The sequence below is a fragment of the Talpa europaea genome (assembly GCF_964194135.1).
Source record: "Talpa europaea genome assembly, chromosome: 12".
Classification (NCBI taxonomy): Eukaryota; Metazoa; Chordata; class Mammalia; order Eulipotyphla; family Talpidae; genus Talpa; species Talpa europaea.
Window position 1 is genome coordinate 18,674,190 of NC_140079.1, and position 5,716 is coordinate 18,679,905.

The following is a 5,716-nucleotide window of genomic DNA, read 5'->3' on the forward strand; positions in this document are numbered from 1 at the left end:
ATATATAAAAAACAAATTTCTGAATTTTATATATATTATGAATAGCAATCATTTAAAATCTAACCAAGCAAAAAGCGAGCTCACCCATCGAGTTGAATGGCCAGCTACATCAGGCTGCAGTGGCCAAGGGTGATTCTCTAAAAGTGGCTGAAAGTGTCTCCTGCCATTAGCGCGTTCACCCAGGCCTTGAATCCCAAACAGCTACTAAACTGTGTAAGCTGGCCCACAAATACAGACCAGAGACCAAGCAAGAAAATAAGCAGAGGTTGCTGGTCTGGGCTAAAAAGAAACTCGCTGGCAAAGGGGATTCCCTACTAAGAGGCTACCTATCCTTCGAGCAGGAGTTAAAACCATCTCCCTCCTGGTGGAAAACAAGAAGGCTTGTGACACACATAACATGGACCCCATTGAGCTGGTCAAGCTGGTCGTCTTCTGCCTGCCCTGTGTTGGAAGGTGAGGGTTCCCAACTGCATGATCAAGGGGAAGGCGAGGCTGGGGCGTCTGGTCCACAGGAAAACTTGTACCACTGCTGCCTTCATACAGGATAACTCGGAAATCCTAGCTGAGCTGGTGGAAGTTATCAGGACCAATTACAATGACAGATACACTGACATCTGTTGTCACTGAGGAGGCACCCTCCTGGGTCCAAAACCTGTAGCTCACACGGCCAAGCTGGAAAAGGTGAAGGCTAAAGAAATTAACATGAAACTAGGCTGAGTGAATGTCGTAGCACCTTCTCTACACTGGTCTCCTCTGCCAGTGCCAAAAAAATAAAATCTAACCAAAGCATTCAGATGCACCATAAGCACCTTGATAATAATAGACTCCATTTAAATTTTGCACTTCTACCCTGCTTCCTTCTCCAGATACTAGTTTATCTCCTCAGCAGATGTTCTGGAGATAATTCTGCATCTACTCTGTTTTGTCCTGAGCTCAAGGCTCTCATAATCTAACTCCCAACAAATTCCATTCCTGGAGAGTTGTAAATGCCAGGATTACTTTTCCTGTTATTAGGCTAGAAGAACTGCTATCCTTGGCAAAATTATGACAGAACAGAAACCTTCCAAAAGGAGATTCATGACAATAAGACTAGCACACAGGATGTGAAAGTGACTCCCAAATATTTCAATATTATAAGACAAAATAAGGGAGAGGTACTGCCTCTCAGTAAGAATGTTTGCCCCGGTAAGCACTGAGCAAACATACCGGCATGGCCTTCCCCACTCCATCACCTGCTCTACCCCTAATGCTGAGACCCCTCCACTTACACTTGCCATGGACTCCAGGCTCACAGATGTCTTTAGGTGTATGGGTCCACAAAACCTCTCTGAAGCATAAGCCTCTTAAAACGTCTCCTTGTTTTTCCTTCCAAGACCAGTTAATGCAGACAGGGAGGTTATGTGGCTCCTTGTGACACGGTCTAGGTCCTAATCTCTCAACTCTCTATTTGAAGGGAACTATGGAAGTCATCTTGTTTCCTTTTTCAGACTGGGTTATACCTAAACCATCCAACATCAGTCTTCCCGGAGACCAGGATTATGGAGAGGGAGTGACAAGTATGGGCAACAGCCTAGCTCTCTCAGGAGGCATAACTCCCTGACTTTTTAAGGTTAAACACTGGCCTGTCTAGGATTGGAAGAGGGAAAACAGTGAAGGAACAGACCTGCCATGAGTGCAAGGGAAGCGAGACACTCCTCTACCTAAAGCCACAGCTGACTATAAGCTAAAACCATATCATCACCACCACCACCACCATTTACTCGTTTATGGAGAGCAAACCTCACTCTTCTTTTCTCTGAGGATCATAACAGAAGTTACTCCACACTACAGAAATGAAAACTGTTTCCACTAGACTCTGTTCCAACAGTCCTCCTATGAGGCTGAGTTTTGGCATGTGGCCTCGCCACCCAAAAGGACTGCCTTTAATTAAACCTTCAGAACCAGCATTCTTCTGAGGGAGAAAATTGCAAATCACTGTTTAAGAAATACAGAGTGATTGCTTACCCAAGATGAGTCTGCGTCCAGGAGAAGCACTGCACTGGACTCCCCCACAACTGCAGTTCCCAGGTCCTACTGAAGAGGCTTCTTTCAGCACAGATGGTTAGACTCAGCAAACCAAATACATGAGTTCCGAAATAGCTAGAGATATAAACAGGAACCTCTAAATCAAGTTCTCATTTCAGTCCTCTAGCTGACTATCCAAATATTTTTTATATTTTCATTCTAAAAAGAGGTAATAAATTCAATTCACTGAGGAGAACCTCATATTCCAGCCCTCAGAAGCTATCCTGCCCCATTTCTAGATTACAAGATCTCTTGGGATCTCAAATCATCAGGGAAAAAAATCAGCCTCCTACAAACAAAATATAGTAAATTTAAGATTAATGCAAAACATTATGTATTCAAAATACAAAAACCTCTATGTCTTTCTCCCAACTGTCAACTTACCACTTAATTTGTTTATTTCCTTTGACCATGTGACAGCATTTCCAGACTACAGGTAGCAATTTTTTCCCCAAGAATCCCTTGGGTAACTCAGAATCTTAGTTAAGAACTCAAGGCTTTTTCAAGTATTTCTTGCTCATAAGTTGCCACTTCACTGAACGTATTCTCAGCCTACACGTCCTCAGCCTGGTTGAACTGGCTTGACTGACACAAGGGCATGCTTGTTTTCTGGAACTTGCCCTGTGTCATTTGAAAGTTGTTGAATGCTGGCTCTTCTTAAACCATATTCTTATGAAGTGGTATGCTGGTAAGTGTATGCTCACCATGACTTATTTCAAGGTACAAAGCGTTTAACTTGCAAAAATCCTAAAAATATAACCGTTGACTCTTGCTCTGTGAGCTGGCTCCAGCACCCACCTAAATCCATGCAGATTCTGGCTGTGGTACAGCTCAGAGATGAATGGTTGCCTGACAGTAAAAACCACAAACCACCCCCCACTCTGTTGCGCACGACAGTTTTCATCTTATATGTAGATATATAACAACAACAACAAAAAAAAAAAGACAGAAAGTGCAAAGAAGTTTATTAACTATGATGTGGTAAGGATATCAAGAGTTACAGTGTCTGTGTACATGGCCCAACTTTGCATACCCACCGACAAAAACTCAAGTAAAATACAATAATTAACAGTCCAGCAGTCCAACAGTACAATTCCAGTCAAAGGAATGGCGCTGCCTCTACTGGCAGCAAAGTTTTGAGTTGTGCAATTAAATGACAGGCTTGGTCCACTCACTCTTCTTGAACTCTCCTGTGGAATCATAATTGAGTGACACAGTAGAACATTTAGGTTCCTGATTTGGCCTCCAAATATTTTTTTCAACAGGGACATGAGTGGTTCCATCTTGAAGCACCTGTGTCCAGATCGACAACTGAAGAGAAATAAGATGTGCCCCAATAAGCCTGAGGTAATAGGCCATATGGAAAACACAGAGCATTTTTTGAAGTTCATATACGGGAACAGAATTAAGAGCTCAATGCACAAAACTCTTAAGGTCATGTCACCACAAATAAACACTTCAGCAGCCAAAGAAAAATCCTGAAAGGTTTTTTACCCTTTCTAAAACTTTCAAGATAAAATTGCTTTTCTAGCCAAGGCTGGTCTCCACACAGTAATAAGAACTCAAGGAGCAACAGAAAGAAACAGAGAAATAATAGCACCTTAGAAGATACTCAAATAATTGGTTAAAAAAAACCTGTGTTCCTCCATCTTTAAAGAAGGCTGTGTCTAAACACTGCATGGTCTGCTTTGAAGGAAAAAGCTATAATTCAGACATATAAGGGATGAAGAAAGAAATTGATAGCAGCCTATGACCGTGATGTGGCCATAACCCCATGCAGCAGAACTAACTTACCAACTTACTCTTTCACCATGAAGGACCATGTTGCTCAGTCATTTTAAAAAGGAAGCAAATCCTGAACAAAGCTAAAAAATAACATTTAAAAATCACATATTAAGTGTTCCCACAGCACCACTTACCTAAAGTGCCAAACATACCACACTGGATGAATCCTTGTAAGATGGCTAAAAGGACAGTACAAAATCTAGCCAAAACTAATTCCTCAATTAATGGCTTTAACTGGATTCCTTTCTCAGGGAGACAAGGATGCACAAAAAGTCTGCCTCACAATTAGATCTTTATCTTCAAATTTTCTACAGCCCCAAATTATTTACTTTCATTGCTCAAACTGTTTTCTTCATTCTTTGAGGTGTCAGAATTGGTCTCACTAGATTGGGCTCAGAAACCACAATTTTTAACAAGTAGGCCAAGAATGTGAGGTTTAACCACTAGAAATACAAACTGTAGAGGCTGTCTTTGCCTCTTCTACTTTTTTACATGACTAGAAGCAAACTGTAATCTCTGTTAACTAATCAAACCCTGTAATCTATGGACCAGGTTTACAAAAGAGGTGAGACCAAAACTCTTGGACCTCATAACCTGAATTTTAAAAATAGATCTTGGCAAATTATATAAAAGTGATTTTTTATAACATACAGAATATGATGCTATCATATGGAAATCCCCTGAGTCAACTAATGAAGAACCATGGGAAGGGACAATTCTGTTTTAAAAAAAAAATGGGATGAGGGGAATAAGTTTTGTCTCTTAAAATTGAGAAGTGAACTGTATCACGCTATTACAGAGGACTATACTGCTAATACTTTCTGACATGTCACACATATTTCTTAATAGTTTGTAGAAAATCCCATGTAAATTTTGACAAAGGTTGCCAATGGAGGAAGTTGATAGAAGGTATCTAGAGAACAGAAGGGGGAAGTCTAAATTGCACACAAACTCACTTCCTTTTCCCAAATATTATGCAAGATTAGCTTGTAAATACCTTCATTTATTCATATTGGTGTGTTTTAGAAATCAAAAAAGTTTTGAAGAAAAACACTGGTAAAAGAGATTTCCTTGCAAATAATTACTAAAATATTTTATACATCCTCACTAAAAAGCTTTTAAAGAGTTTTCCTTGCCTCTAATCTGTAAAGTCAAGAAGGAAATCATATAGCAGTCAACTAGAAGATAGTAAAATAACAAAATGCACCTAGCAAGACAACAGAAAGGAATCCTCATGCTTCCTTTCCTCCTTTGTAAATGGATGACCCTTTACTATTTCAAAAACCCAGTCAAAGCGGACCATTGATTCTTAATCCCACCAAGAAATTTAGGGTTGTACACTTCAAGTCACTCAAACACAACCGATGGTGATATTATTAAATCAATAAATTTATGCTATATGCTAAGTCACAGCTGAAAATGTTCATGGAGCATAAAACAAAGAATACTTATCTCAAACAAACATTTTATCTGGTAGTGCAGCAGGAAGTTACACGTTCCATTTCATTAAAAAAAAAAATTTGGCATCAGCAGCATGGCCAACATTTAGAATTCTCCCTTAAATAAATGGAAGAAATCATGTAATACATTCAAGAGAAATTATTTTCAGGAAAAGAATTCCTTCCTTCAAATTAGAATATAAGTTATTAAGAGGGGTAGTTATGAGTCTCTTCTGAAAGTTTTTAAACAGTTTATAAATACAAAAAGTACATTTCTTCAATAAATAAATGGCTCCCTAAAGTCTTTACTGGTGACTTCCAGAATCCTCCATCACTACTGTCCAGGCCAACTCCACCTCTCTGAGAGGCTTTGGCTACTAGTGGGATGGCACATTTTCTGTTTAGGTGATTTTTCATGCAGACTTTCA

General features: G+C 39.7%; 1 pseudogene across 1 annotated transcript; it reads left to right on the forward strand.

Annotated features, from left to right (window-relative positions):
* Window positions 1-96: 96 nt before the first annotated feature.
* Window positions 97-627, forward strand: LOC311181414 (large ribosomal subunit protein eL8-like; annotated as a pseudogene). Its single transcript has one exon. The product of its transcript is annotated as a large ribosomal subunit protein eL8-like (transcript).
* Window positions 628-5,716: the final 5,089 nt, after the last annotated feature.